This window comes from Hypanus sabinus, chromosome X2 (assembly GCF_030144855.1).
Source record: "Hypanus sabinus isolate sHypSab1 chromosome X2, sHypSab1.hap1, whole genome shotgun sequence".
Taxonomy (NCBI): Eukaryota; Metazoa; Chordata; class Chondrichthyes; order Myliobatiformes; family Dasyatidae; genus Hypanus; species Hypanus sabinus.
Genome location: NC_082739.1, coordinates 36,542,295 through 36,557,851, shown reverse-complemented (window position 1 = coordinate 36,557,851; position 15,557 = coordinate 36,542,295). Strand labels below are relative to the sequence as shown.

At 42.3% G+C, this 15,557-nt stretch overlaps 1 protein-coding gene across 3 annotated transcripts in view; it reads right to left on the bottom strand.

Moving 5' to 3' along the window:
- Positions 1-15,557, bottom strand: part of LOC132385249 (arginyl-tRNA--protein transferase 1-like) — a 94,793-nt gene that overhangs the window by 44,482 nt on the left and 34,754 nt on the right. The gene's annotated exons all lie outside the window — the stretch shown is intronic.

Sequence of the window (15,557 nt, the reverse complement as noted above, 5' to 3'; positions counted from 1 at the left end):
TAATTTTCTCACTTCTGCCTCCCTCCCTTATGAAAGGCATTTGCAGTTTTCCAGTCCTCTGGAACCATGCCAGGATTTAGTGGTTCTTGAAAGATCGTTACTAATGCCGCCACAATCTTTTCAGCTGCCTCTTTCAGAACCCTGGGGTGTAGTCCATCTGGTCCAGGTGACTTGTCTACCTTCAGACCTTTCAGTTTGCCAAGCACCTTCTCCTTTGCAATAGCAACTATACTCACTCTTGTCCCCGACACTCTTGAATTTCAGTGTCTTCCACAGTGAGGAATGATGCAAAATACTTACTAAATTCATCCAACATTTCTTTGTCCTCCATTACTACAACTTCTGCATCATTTTCCAGCTGTCCAATATCCACTCTCATCTCTCTTTTACTCTTTATGTACGCATAAAAACTTTTGGTATCCTCTTTGATATTATTGGCTTGCTTGCCTTTGTATTTTACCTCTTCTCTCTTGATGGACTTTTAGTTGCCTTCTATTGGTTCTTTAAGTTTGTTATAGCCGGGAGTGGTAATGGTGACAAGCTCTCGCTACCTATTAAATGCTCCCAATGACCTGCAACTCAAATAGCTTCTGACAACCAAGTTCAGCCCTTGGCCTTCATGTGTAGCTAAACTACTAAGCCCAGAGGAACCGTTTCTACTGACAGGAGAAGGGCAAAGGCAGATTATTGGTGCCTTAAAACCAGTCTTTTCGGGCAGATGGGGCTCATCAGCTGTGGTTGGCAGCTCACCTAGGAGAGGGAAAACTCTGATCTCAAACCTCCGCTGCCTTGCGGCTAGACCCACTCATGGGGAAGGCTTTGGGAGTAAACCCTGGGGGAAAGATCCACTGGAATACTGATATAATATCTGACTGCAGGTAAATACGTGGATCTCAGATTGGCCTCTGTGCATTCCCCTGAGGACCTACCAATAAACAACATTGAGTGATTGCACTACACTGTAATACTGACACATCTGGCTTTATCTTCTCCCTCTCAAAATGCAGGGTGAATTCTATCATACTACAAATTCCCTCTCTTGGGATCCAACACCAACCTGATTTTCCCAATCTACCTGCATATTGAAATCCCCCATGACTATCATAACATTGCCCTTTGTGCATGCCTTTTCTATCTCTCGTTGTAATTTGTATCCCATGCCCTGGCTGCTATTTGGAGGCCTGTATGTATTTCCCCATTGGGGTCTTTTTACCCTTGCAGTTTCTTAACTCTACCCACAAGAATTCTACATCTTCTGATCTAAGGATTTAATTTCACTTTTTATCAACAGAACCACCCCACTTCCTCTGCCTACCTGCCCATCCTTTCAATACAAGGTGTATCCTTAGCTGTTTAGCTCCCAACTATGATCTTCTTTCAGCCACATCTCAGTGATGTTCACAGTGTCATGCTTGCCAATCTCTAACTGTGCTACAAGATCATCTACCTTATTCTGTACACTGTGTGCATCCAAGTATAACACCTCCTGTCCTGTATTCGCCACCCTTTTCGATTTTGCCTCCTGTTACACTACAGCGCATCCCACGGACTGCAATTTTGCCCCATCTTCTGCCTGTCCTTCCTCACAGTCTCACTACACAGCATCAACTTATATACCAACTACCCCATCCTCAGTCCTATCACTCCATTCCCAACCCCCTTCCAAATTAGTTTCAACCCTGCCTCTAAAGCTCCACCAAACCTGCCCGCAAGGATATTGATCCCTCTTGGGTTCAGATGTAACCCGTCCTTTTTGTACAGGTCATACCTTCCCCAGAAGGGATCTTAATGATCCAGAAAGCTGAAACCTTACTCTCTGCACCAATTTCTCAGCCCCACATTCATCTGCCACATCACCCTATTCTTACGCTCACTGGCGCGTGCCTCAGGCAGCAATCCAGATCCTGCATTTCAGCTCTCTACCTTCAAGGATCATTGATGAAATTTAGTGTAATGGGAATTAGGTACAGACTCACTGCCTTTTTAAAAAAATAATTAACTCAATTGTCATTGGCTTCTTGTCCGCTTCTGTTGGCCCTGAGGAGGCACTTAAGTGTCAAATACATTAACCAGGCAAGAATGGGAGATTTTACTGAAGCTCAATGGTGCATGAGATGGATCATGAATGAAAATCCAGTATTTCTACCGCTAAACTTGTACTAATTCCAGTCTTACTTAATCAGTGGTCTAGAACTATTGTTGCTGATCCGAAAATTTAACCACTACACTACTGTCATCTTATTATATCTATCAGAGGAAGTCAGACGTTGTTGTTAAGGACCAATGATTTCACCCACAGGACATAATTGCAGTGGTATCCCAGAGTAGTATCTTAGCAGATCCGTCATTGTCTCCAACTAACGATTATATTGTGTTCAGCTCCGCTTCCAATTCCTCAAGCAATTAGTGGTTTGCGCCCACACGCGACAAGGCTTGAATACAGTCCAAGAATGGGTGGATAAATGTAAGTGAGTGCCTCACACGTACCACTCTTTGCAACAGGATGGCGCTGCAAATGTTGATCCACTATTGATAATATTTTACTGACGGAAACCAACCTCACAGTACTGAGGTTGCAAACCAGACCAGACCAGAGGCTGTTCTCCCTGCAAAGTGAATTATCTCCCGCTCCCACAAAGCCTTTGCAGGAGGGTCTGCAGGACACAGGTCATAGGTCACAGGTCACAAGTGTGATAAAATGCATCAAAAACACTAGAAAAGTTCTACGCAATCTATGACAAAATTACCCTCTTGACCAGCATCTTCCCATCACCATAAACACTCACTCCCTCTTTGCTGAGGTACGCTTCAGTGAAATCTCCCACTCTTACCTGATGAGATATGAGAAGATTTAATTTTGTTGATTTACCCAGTATAATTTTGCCATCTGAAAGCACTGACTGGAATGGCGGTTTAAGCAGATTTAATGTTAAATGTCAGATGAGAATCAGAATCAGGTTCATTATCACCGGCACGTGTCATGAAATTTGTTAACTTAGCAGCTGCAGTTCAATGCAATACATAATATAGAAGAAAATCATAATAAATAAGTAAGCTTGAAAATAAAACAATGCAAGTAATGCAGCAGTGAAGACTGGATAACAAGACTAATTGGCAGACCTCAAAGGAGTGTTAGAGGCATAATGAATTGAATAGTCTATTTCCACATTTCCTTATTACATAAACCCCATTGAGTTCATGCCAGTTTACAGAGCAATCACATTCCCCACTAATTTTCACTGTTATCTGTCTCCTCCCATTCCTTTCAGCTCCCACAGATTCTACCATTCATCAGCACACTAGGGAATTCTACAACAGCCATTTAACCCACTGACTCACCTCACTCATCTTTGGGAGGTGGCAGGAAAGCAGTAGCCCTAGGGGAAATTCACACAGCCACAGAGACATCATCGAATGGCAGTACTCATCCTGTGCCACTGGCGCTGTTGTGCTGCATCTCCTGAGAACTGATCTCTCCATAAATCATCCATGGTCTATAACTACCCACATCATATCATTCTGCAGTCCCTTGATTTCACTGAATTATCACCCTGCCAGTTTCAGGAACAATTATTCCCCCTCAACCATCAGGCTCTTGAACCAGAGGGGGTAACTTTACTCAACGTCACTTGCCCCATCACTGAACTGTCCCCACAACCTATGGACTCACTTTCAGGGACTCTTCACCTCATGTTCTCAAATACTTATTGTTATTTATTTATTAATGTTTCTTTTCCCCCCCCCCCTTTTGTATTTGCACAGTTTGTTGTCTCTTGCACACTGGCTGTCTGCCCTGTTGGGCACGGTCTTACATTGCTCCTATTATGGTTATTGGAATTTCTGTGTATGCCTGCAAGGAAATCAACCTCAGATTTGCATATGGTGACAGATAGGTACTTCGATAATAAATTTACTTTGAACGTTAATAATTAAACTGATGGAAAGTATATTGCATCTAGTCATTAATGAATATCAGAAAACATTTGACTCGACCATTTCTTCCCACCCATAGACGCTGCTCGATCCAGCACATTACTTGTTACTCTAATTCCAGCAGCTACATTTTCTTGTTCTCCACCATGAAATATTATATTATTATCACTGCCAGCTTGAAAAATGCTCTAAAAACACTTGGGAGAACCTAACTAAAGTTGGATTTTTGGTCATTCGTAAACCAGGGAACTCCGCTATGATTTAAGTCTATAGGAAAGCACAGCAGCATGCGGTTATCAACTTTAATGCACCTGTAATGGGGATATTAAAATAAGTACACTGTATAATGGATAATATCCTCATCTGCACAGATTCTACTAGACCAACAGCATGCACCCTTCCCAACATTAACAAAAAGATTGTATGAGCACATAGCCTTACAAGGGGCAGTGGTTTTACAAGGCGTGATTGATAAGTTTGTGGCCTAAGGTAGAAGGAGATGAGAAGGAGGGGACTATGTTGAAATATAAATAAGCTAGGTTTTCTAAAATTGACTCCTTCTACCTTAGGCCACAAACTTATCAATCACCTCTCATAGCTTGACATACAAGGAACAAAAAGTGTGCCACCCTGAACTCAAACCTAGAACAAAGGCTGTCCTCAGCTGAAGTCAACAAAAAATTCTCTAACTTCTGGTAATTACCACCCCCCTCTCTCTTTTTCCATTCCTCATTCTGATTATCACTCATCCCTTCTTCTCACCTGCACATTTACCTTTAGTTCCCCTCTCCTTCACTTTTTTTATGGTCTAACTGCCCTCTCCTATCAGATTCCTTCTTCTTCAGCCCTTTGCCTCTTCCACCTATCACCTCCCAGCTTCTTACTTCATCCACCCTCTCCTACCCACCCACCTTCCTCCATACTTGGTTTTACCTATCACCTGCCAGATTGTACTCCTTCCCCTCCTCCCCCTTCCCTCACCTTCTTATTCTGGCTTCTGCCCCCTTCCCTTGCTCCAAAGATGAAGGGTCTCAGCCCAAAACATCGACTGTTTATTCCCCTCCATAGGTGCTGCCTGACCTGCTGAATTCCTTCAGTATTTTGTGTAGTGTTGCTGAATTCAACAACTGTTTCCCAACAAGAGACCCAAGTATCAGCAGAAGAAAGGAACTGAAATTAAAATTTAACATATTTCTATCTGTGCTCTCTGGAGCAAATATTAAAAATGGCTGCTGAGTAATTTAAAAATAAAACTTGGAAGTGAAATTTATGTAAATTAAATTGCAAGTACTTCACAGGGAGGAGGATTTTGCAAAGCATAGCAGGGTTTTGTGCTCACAGGGAACAGAAGCTGTCAACTTTATGCTTTCATCAATGCGACCAAGAAAAGATCGTGGCTTACAAAGCCATACAGGGAGAAGACAGGAGATTGGGCTGAAAGGAAAATAGATCAGCCATGATGAATTGGTGGAGCAGACTCGATGGGTCAAATGGCCTAATTCTCCTCCTATATCTTATGGTCTTCTGCACAAAATGGCTTCTTTAGGTCTGATTACAGCATACAAAACAGACAGAAATGGTCCAATTTAAAGTCACAGACAGTATTTCACAGAACAGTACTGAGAGAGTGCTGCACTGTCTGAAGAGCTAAGCCTCAGTGAAAAATTAAACATGAGGCTCAGCAACGGGGCCAAGGTACAGGATGTGCCTCAAAAAGTGACTCAGCTGGTCATTATCACATTACTATTTCTGAGGATTTATTGTGTGCAAATTGGCTGCTGCACTTCCTGCATTACAAAAATGAGGAAAGTACCTGACTGTCTGTAATCACCCTTCGAAGGTCACAGAAAGACAAGTGTAAATTGGAATTGGTTTATCATTGTCAGATTACCAAGATACAGTGAAAAACTTGCCTTGCATACTTTTCTATAGATCAAATGATTACACAGTGTAGATTAAGGTAAATCAATAACAACGCATAAAGTGTAAAAACCACTGGAAAAATGCAGTGCAGGTAAACGATAAAGAGCAAGATCATAATGAGGTAGATTGAAAGGCCAAGAATCTTTTGTCATTTATTCATGTTTCAAAGAATGAATTGTTGCGTTTTCCATCTACATAATTGCCCAATGACACCAAAAGCATCTTATTCTGTGTTTATGGATATAAATAGCTTTGCGTTCTCCACACCCATGTATACCCACAGGCTGAAGCATGTAACACATCAACTACATTCTGTTTAGCTGTGTCAGAGTAATTACGTTGCTGTGGTTACAGATCTATTTCCTGCTGCACTGGTCAGAACAGTCTTACCAAAAAAGTTAGTATGAACCATTATAGGTTTGGTATTGGCATATTATTGTCACACGTATCGAGGTACAGTGAAAATCTTGTCTTGCTTACTGTTGAAACAGTTCAAATCATTACACTGAGCATTGAGCTAGAATAAGGTAAAATCAATAACAATGCAAAATAAAGGCTACCTGAAAAGTGCAAGATTATAACAAGGTAGATTATGAGGCCATCTTGTTGTACACGAAGTCAGTTCAAGGGTCTGATAACAATGAGACAGAAGCTGTCCTTGAGTCTGTGGAACGCACTTTCACGCTGTTTCATCTTCTGCATGTTGGGAGATGGGAGAGGGAGAGATGAGAATGTCCAGGGTGGATGGGTCTTTAATCATGCTGACTGCTTTACTGAGACAGAGAGAAGTATAGAGAAAATCCAAAAAGGGAGGCAGGCTTCCGTGATGTGCTGATGTGTATCCACAACTCTGCAGTTTCTTGCAGTTGCCATACCGACCCATTATGCATCCAACAAAGATACTTTCTACAGTTGCAAACTCTGTGCTGTTTCCTTCCATTAAACCAACAACAGAATTATGTCACTAGCATTTACTCTGACTGATCGTTTTCTGGATATGATTGAAAGTTTTTCAGAGAATCTCAAACTTATGGTAAAACCAACAAGCGGAGATGTAGGTTTATGCTATGTGCTCGTAGCTGCCACAATCAGAGTGAGTTTGTATGGAGGGTTTTGAAACCAGGAGGAAGGGATCTGGCTGGAATAGAGTGCAAGTCTTATGCCTGTGTTTCTAAATGGCACTGGTACTGCCACTAACTGCTTTAAGTTTAAGAGCATAACAAGGCAGAACGTTCAGTAATGCAACATGGAGGTGAGTTCTAGGATATAGTTAGGCAGAAGAGATCCAAAGCTTGCCTTGGGTGTACTTGCTTGAGACTATCTACATTTAGGCTGCAGGTTACATCTGTGGGCAACACAGTAACATAGCTTGTTGAGCCACTGTCTCTTAGTTACCTCCCCCATCCCAAAGACATATGGCATGGTAGGTTAATTTGCCATTGCAAATTGCCTTTAGAGTGTAGACCACGGAGAGCTGATGGGGATAAAAACTGCAATTAGCATAGTATTAGTTTGCTAATTAGTCTGTACATTGGACAGACCCATCATAAATTGGGGGACCGCGTTGTCGAGCACCTCCACGCCACCCACCACAAGCTGGACTTCCCAGTAGCCAACATTTTAATTCCCATTCCTATTTCCGTTCCAACGAGTTGATCCATGACCTCCTCTTGTGCCAAGATGAGGCCACCCTCAGGGTGGAGGAGCAACACCTTATATTCCATCTGGGTAGCCTCCAACCTGATGGCATGGATATCAACTTCTCCTTCTGGTTATCAAATTTCACCCCACCCTTTCCTCTATTCCCCACTCTGACCTTTTACCTCTTGTCACCTGCTTATCACTTCTCCCTGGGTCCCCTCCTCTTTCCTTTTCTCTTATGGTCCACTCTCCTCTCCTATCAGATTCTGCGCTCTCCAGCCCTTGACCTTTCCCACATACTTGGCTTCACCTATCACCTTCCAGCTAACCTCCTTCCCCTCCCCCCACCATTTTATTCAGGCATCTTCCCCCCTTCACTCTCAGTTCTGAAGAAAGGTCTGGGCCCAAAACACCAAAAGTTTATTCATTTCCATAGATGCTGCCTGACCTGCTGAGTCCCTCCATGTTGTGTTGCATAGTATTAGTGTGACTGGGTGGTTGATGGCTAGTTGAGGTTCTATGACCCTCTACCACTCACAGCTTTCAGCGACAGGGCATTGGAGGCTAATCTGTGTACTGACTGTGATTGACGCACAAGCAAGATCCAGCACAGCTCAATCAATGGAAATTCATTGTCTCCACGGCTAAAACTGTGACTTTGTTTCTCTCTGCCATGGTTGCTCTGCCGGGATTAGACTGAAAAGGAATCAAGACTTAGGTAGCTGCTAACTCAAAGATCAGATCAGCCTTATCGTACTGGAAGGCAGACGAGGCTCAAGGGGCTGAATGGCCTAGACTTGTTCTGATTTCCATTGTTCTCATTTTCCTCATAACTAAGTCCAGCTCTGTGCTAGAAACTTCACAACTGAGATAAATGGAGAAAAATTTCTATTTGATGAGCTGCACAAAGCTGAGGGAATTGGTCACCACCTACACTCACTTCCATTCCCGCATTTGGTTCTACTGAAGATAGAAGTCAATGTGCAGATAACTGTGTTTTGCAATGACAAGTGAGGCTATTATGTGCTAAAAATGTGGATATACACCAATGGTTTCCAAAGTGGGTGGTGGGAGTTTAAGGGGGCAATAAAGATAAAGATGAGGTGGGGAGACTCGGTAGCAAGGGGAGCATCTGAGGGATTACAGGTTTAATTTAAGAAATTAATTACTTATTATAAGTAGTTGTTCCGCAGTGCTTCATAATTGATTACAATGTTCACATAATCACTTCATATCTTGCTAACCCACTGTTCTCTTAGACTCTGCTCAAAGCACATTAAAGTTGTTAAAAAGCAATGTGACACTTCTGTTTCTGGCACATCATTAGAAATCTAGACTGAACAAGTCATGTTTCCGGACCCACACGTGCACTATTGTCGTCCAGTATTGTAGTACGGTTCCCATACTCTAATCACAGGAGTGATGCAACTCCTGTGAATTGAATTGACTTTATTACTTACATCCTTTATATACATGAGTAAAACTCTTTATGTTATGTCTCCTTCTAAATGTGCAATATATAGTGATTTATAATAAATAGTATGTACAACAATATAACATGTCATGTTGACAGTTATGTCAGCATGAATTAATCAGTCTGATGGCCTGGCGGAAGAAGCTGTCCTGGAGCCTGTTGGTCCTGACTTTTATGCTACAGTACCACTTCCCAGTTGGTAGCAGCTGGAACAGTTTGTGGTTGGGGTGACTCAATTCCCCAATGATCCTTTGGACCCTTTTTACACACTTGTCTTTGTAAATGTCCTGAATAGTGGGAAGTTCACATCTACAGATGCGCTGGGCTCTCCGCGCCACTCTCATCAGAGTCCTGTGATTGAGGGAGGTACTGTTCCCGTACCCGGCAGTGATGCAGCCAGTCAGGATGCTCTGAATTGTGTCACTGTAGAAAGTTGTTAGGATCTGGGGGCCCATACCAAACTTTTTCAGCTGTCTGAAGTGAAAGAAACACTGTTGTGCCTTTTTCACCACACAGCTGGTGTGTACAGACCTTGGTGATGTTTATGCCAAGGAACTTAAAGCTGTTCACCCTCTCAACCCCAGATCCATTGCCCCACTTTATGTACCTTCAGGCAGAGTCGGGCTTTGCCTGAGCTATGATGACATCATAACTTTCACCTTTATTGATCCCAGGACTTGAGGGTGGAATTAAACTATAGGCGATTGACAATGGTCATTAATCCCTAATGAAAATGGCAGAAGCTGACCAACAAAAAAGTGTAGACAGTGTAGTGCAGAGTATCTGAAATATGGATTTACACCAGATTAAATAATTAAAATAATCCCACTCAGAGACAGCTCTGTTCAAAGGTGAATAGTTGACGTGTCTGAGAATGTGGAAGATATATTGTACAACATACTTGGGAGAACAGAATTGCCTCTGCAGTTAGACAACTCAACTCTGTCAGGGAACAAATCTTTGCTTCTTGGTTATGTTTGCTTCATAGATGATGAAATCATGGTTCAAGAGTTGTTATTTGCAAGGAGATAAGAAACAGGTATGAAGGGGGAGTCGATATTTTGAGTTGTTGAGCAATTTTTCAAAGAGGAGGATATTCCGCTCACCAACATTATTACTTGTGCAACGAATGTGACACTATCAACGACAGGACACAGCCTTGGGGTTATTAGTTTCTTGAAAAAGGTTGTTCCTAACATACGTACCATTCACTGTGTAATTCACAGACAACTTCGTGTCACAAAGATCTAAGAGATTGGTTGCACAAATCATTAAATACTGTCATCAGAGCAGTAAGTACAAGTCCCGTGCTCTCGATTCTTGACTATTTTGAGAGCTTTGTATTGAAAATGACGAACAGCTTGAACGCATGCTGCTGCACACAGAAGTTAAATGGCTCTCAAAAAGAAACTGCCTGAGACAATCCTATGCACTTTTTGAAACTGTGATAAAACTCTTTGAAGTCTCGAATACTTCACACAGCAATCAACCCAAGAATATTAGGTACGACATTGCTTATTTGTCAGAGTTATTTGCAAAGTTTCAATTGCAAAGAAATGATGCAGAGTTTATCAAAGTTAAATCAGCCGTCTCTACATTTCTGTCCAAGTTTACTCTATTTAAGTGCAATGTTGGCTGCAGTGAACTTTTGCACTTTCTGAGCCTTTCTGAGCTGGAAGAGAAAGAAAGAATACCAGATGATGATCTCCAGGTATAGTGTGCCCACCTGGGTGAGCTGCATAAAGGCATGTCAGAGAGATTTCGGGATTTTCTCCTGATCCAAATTCCAGATTGGGTAATAAATCCATTCCTGAGCACTTGTCATGAGGAATTAACAGGAAGGATGGAGGAAGAACTGATCTCACTGCAAAATGACTTTGAGCTGAAGCCAAAGTTCAAAAAAAATCATATCAAGACTTTTATTGCAGAAAGAAATCTCTGAACGCTATCCTGCATTGTGGAAAAAGTCAAAACTCAAAAAGGAAACTGTGTGGCTGCCAGGAAGGGAAAGGGGTTAAGGAGCCAGTGCAGAGTACCCCTGTGCCCACCCCCATCAACAACATGTGTATCACTTTGGATACTGTCAGGTGGGGGGGTGGTGAAAGACCTAACAGAGGAAAGTCACAGTGGTCAGGTCTCTGGCACTGAGCCTGCCTCTGTGACTCAGCTCAGAAAGGGGAAGAAGAGCCATGCAATAGTGATAGGGGATTCATTAGTTAGGGGAACAGACAGGAGGTTATGTAGGTGAGAAAGAGATTCCCGGATGGTACGTCACCTCCCAGGTGCCAGGGTCTGGGATACCTCGGATTGAGCCCTCAGCATTCTTAAGTGGGAGGGTGAACAGCCAGAAGTTGTGGTCCATGTAGGTACCAATGGTATTGGTAGGACAAGTGACTGGGTTCTGCAAAGTGAGTTCAGGGAGTTAGCTGCTAAGTTAAGGATCAGGACTTCCAGGGTTGTGATCTCAGGATTGCTACCCATGCCACATGCTAGTGAGGCTAGAATTAGGAAGATTATACAGTTTAAGGTGTGGCTAAGGAGTTGGTGTAAGAGGGAGGGCATAAGCTTTTTGGATCATTGGGCTGTCTTCCAGGGATGTGGGATCTTTACAGAAAGGACAGTTTGCGTCTAAACTGGAGAGGGAAGGTTTGTTAATGCTGCACAGTGGGGTTTAAACTAGAGTTGCAGGGGATTGGAACCAGAGTGGCAGAAAAATTAGTGGAGGAGTTGTGGAGGCAGACATTGGCAAGATCTTAAATGTTTGTGCATGGTGCAACAAAATCAAAAAGGGTGAGTACAGGATGGAAAGTGTTGTATCTGAATGCACGCAGTATACGGAATAAGGGAGATGAACTTGCAGCACAGTTGCAGATTGGCGGGTATGATGTTGTAGGCATTAATGAATCATGGCTGAAAGATTACAGCTGGGAGTTTAATGTCCAAGGATACCCACTGTATCGAACGGATAGGCAGGAAGGCAGAGGGGCAGCGTTGCTCTGTTGATAAAAAATGAAATCAAATCATTAGAAAGAGGTGACATAGGGTTGGAAGGTGTTGAATCATTGTGGAGAGGGCGAAGGAACTGCAAGGGTAAAAAGACCCTGATGGCAGTTTTATTTAGACCCTCAAACAGTAGTAAGGATGTTGCCTACAAATTACAATGGGAGATAGAAAATGCATGCCAAACGGGCAATGTTACAATAGTCATGTGGGACTTCAATATGCAGGTAGATTGGGAAAATCAGGTTGGTGCTGGATTACAGAAGTGGGAATTTCTTGATTGCCTATGAGGTGGCATTTTAGAGCAGGTCATAGTTGAGCCTACTAGAGGATCAGCCATTCTGGATTGGGTGTTGTGCATTGAACAGAATTGATTAGTAAGCTTAAAGGTAAAATAACCCTTAAGGGCAAGTGAGCATAATATGATTGAATTCACCCTGAAAGTTGAGAAGGAGAAGTTAAAGTCAGATGTATCCGTATTACAGTGGAGTAAAGGGAATTACAGAGGCATGAGCGAGGAGTTGGTCAGAATTGATTGGAAAAGAACACTGGCAGGGATGACAGCAGAGCAGCAATGGCTGAAATTTCTCAAAGCAATTCAGAAGGCACAGGATATATGCATCCCAAGAGGATGAAGTATTATAAAGGAAAGATAACACAACCATGAGTAACAAGAGAAGTCAAAGCCAACATAAAAGCCAAAGAGAGGGCATACAACAAAAATCATTGGGAAGTTAGAGGATTGGGAAGCTTTTGAAAACCAACAGAAGGCAAATAAAAAAAGATCATTAAAAGGATAAAGATGAAAAAAAAAGCTAGCCAGTAATATTAAAGAGGATCCCAAAAGTTTCTTCAGATACATAAAGTGTAAAAGAGTGGTGAGAGTGGATATTGGACCGCTGGAAAATGTTGCTGGAGGGGTAGTAATGGGGACAAGGAAATGGAGGATGAACTGAATAAGTATTTTGCATCAGTCTTCAATGTGGAAGACACTAGCAGTATGGTGGAAGTTCCAGGGGTCAGAGGGCATGAAGTGTGAGAAGTTACCATTACTAAACAGAAGGTTCTTGGGAAGCTGGAAGGTCTGAAGGTAGATAAGTTAACTGGACCAGCTGGTGTACACCCCAGGGTTCTGAAAGAGGTGGCTGAAGAGATCATGGAGGCATTAGTAATGATCTTTCAATAATCATAGATTTTGGAATGGTTCCAGAAGACTGGAAAATTCCAACTGTCATTCCAAGAAGGGAGAGAGGCGGAAGAAAGGAAACTCTTGGCCAGTTAGCCTGACCTCAGTGGTTGTGAAGATGTGGAGTCAATTATTAAGGATGAGGCTTTAGGGTGCTTGGAGGCACATAATAAAATAGGCCATAGTGAGCATAGTTTCCTCAAGAGAAAATCTTGTCTGACAAATCTGTTGGCATTTTAAGATGAAATAGCAAACAGGATATACAAAGGAGAATCGGTTGATGTTGTGTATTTGGGTTTTTCAGAAGGCCTTTGACAAGGTGCCATACATTAGGGTGCTTAACAAGCTATGAGTCCATGGTATTACAGGAAAGATTCTAGCACAGATAAAGCCATGGCTGATTGGCAGGAGGCAAAAAGTGGGAATAAAGGGAGCCTTTTCTGACTGGCTGCCAGTGACTAGTGGTGTTCCATAGGGGTCTCTGTTGGGACCAACTCTTTTTACTCTATATGTCAGTAATTTGGATGATAGAATTGATGGCTTTGTTGCCAAGTTTAAAGACAATATGGAAATAGGTGGAGGGGTAGGTAGTTTTGGGGAATTAGAGAGACTATAGATGGGCTTAAACTGAGAGAATGGGTGAAAAAATAGCAAATGGAATACAGTGTAGGGAAGTGTATGGTCACACACTTTGGTAGAAGAAATGAAAGGGTTAACTATTTTCTAAATGAAGAGAAAATACAAAAAACTAAGGTGCAAAGGAACCTGGGAATCCTTATGTAGGTTTCTGTAAAGGTTAATTTGCAGGTTGAGTCTGTGGTGAGGACTAGAATATAAAAGCAAGGATGTAATGTTGAGACTCTATAAAGCACTGGTGAGGCCTCACTTGGAGATTGTGAGCAATTTTGGGCCCCTTATCTGAGAAAGGATGTGCTGAAACTGGAGAGGGTTCAAAGGAGGTTCACAAAAATGATTCCATCATTGAATGGCTTGTCATATGAAGAACATTTGATAGTTTTGGGCCTGTATTCACCAGAATTCAGAAGATTAAGGGGTGACCTCATTGAAACCTATCAAATGGTGAAAAGCCTTGATAGATTGGATGTGGAGAGGATGCTTTATGTGATGGGAGAGTCTGAGACCAGAGGGCACAGACTCAGAATAGAGCGGTATCCTTTTAGAATGGAGATAAGGAGGAATTTCTTTAGCCCCAAGAGTGGTGAATCTGTGGAATTCTTTGTGGAGGCCAAGACTTTATGTATATTTAAGGCAGAGGTTGATAGATTCTTGATTGGTCCGGGCATGAAGGGATGTGGGGAGAAGGCAGGAGATTGGGGCTGAGAGGAAAATGGATCAGCCATGATGAAATGGCAGAGCAAACTTGATGGGCCAAATGGCCTGATTCTGCTCCTATACCTTATAGTCATATGTTCTTTATTGCCAGTCCAACATCATATTTAGTGGAGTGTGGTTTCAGTGGAGTCACTTCTTTCAAAGCAACAAAATAGATGGCAGATTACTGAAGGCGGGGAACTGAGATCCTGAGTGACACTCAGCCTGATACTGAGGAGCTGATATCACTGCACCAAGCCCCTCCATCTCATTGAAAGGTGAAAAGCAATGAAGTAGTAAATAGTCAGACTATTAATATATGCTCTAAAATTATTGATGGAAGTTGTGTTTATTTTATTTATATAAATAATTTTATTAGTAGCTTTAAATAGGTTTGAATATTCTTTGCAATTATTTGACACTGCTTTGAATTTACAGTTCCTATTTTCTTTCACTGTGCATCATAAATCAAAATTCTTTACAGCTTTTATATAATGGACAGAAAGGGAGAGAGGGTTGTTGGGGACGTGGTCTGGAAGCCAAGGGGGCTGTAACCCAAAAAAGTTTTGGAACCACTGATTTATACAAAACATGTCAGATCTGCCATTACTCAACTCCAACCTGGATTCTCCAATCTGTTCCCTACCCCGTCTCTCCAATCCAGCTGCTCCATCCAGCTGTTTTTATATTTTATCCATCTCCTGCCCACCCAGATCCACCTCCCTCCTCCACTGTGAAGTTGTTTGAAGTTTGCCTCTCCTGTGCCATACCCATGTCCTGATGAAGTTACGCATTGTTGCTAGTACTTAACTTTCTTTTCCGGACATAGGACAACAGGCAAGAAATCCGGATTTGGTCACCACTGCTGAACAAGGAGTATTCTGAATCACCTGAGAAAATCTCCCTGCAACTTTGTTTGTGATTAATTTATATCAGGGGTTACTAATCTGGGGTCCATGCATCCCTTGCTTAGTGGTATTGGTCTGTGGCATAAAAAATAGTTGGGAGCCCCTGATTTACATGGAAGTCCAGTGTTTTCATCCAGTTCACCACTTCAACAGAAAGGTG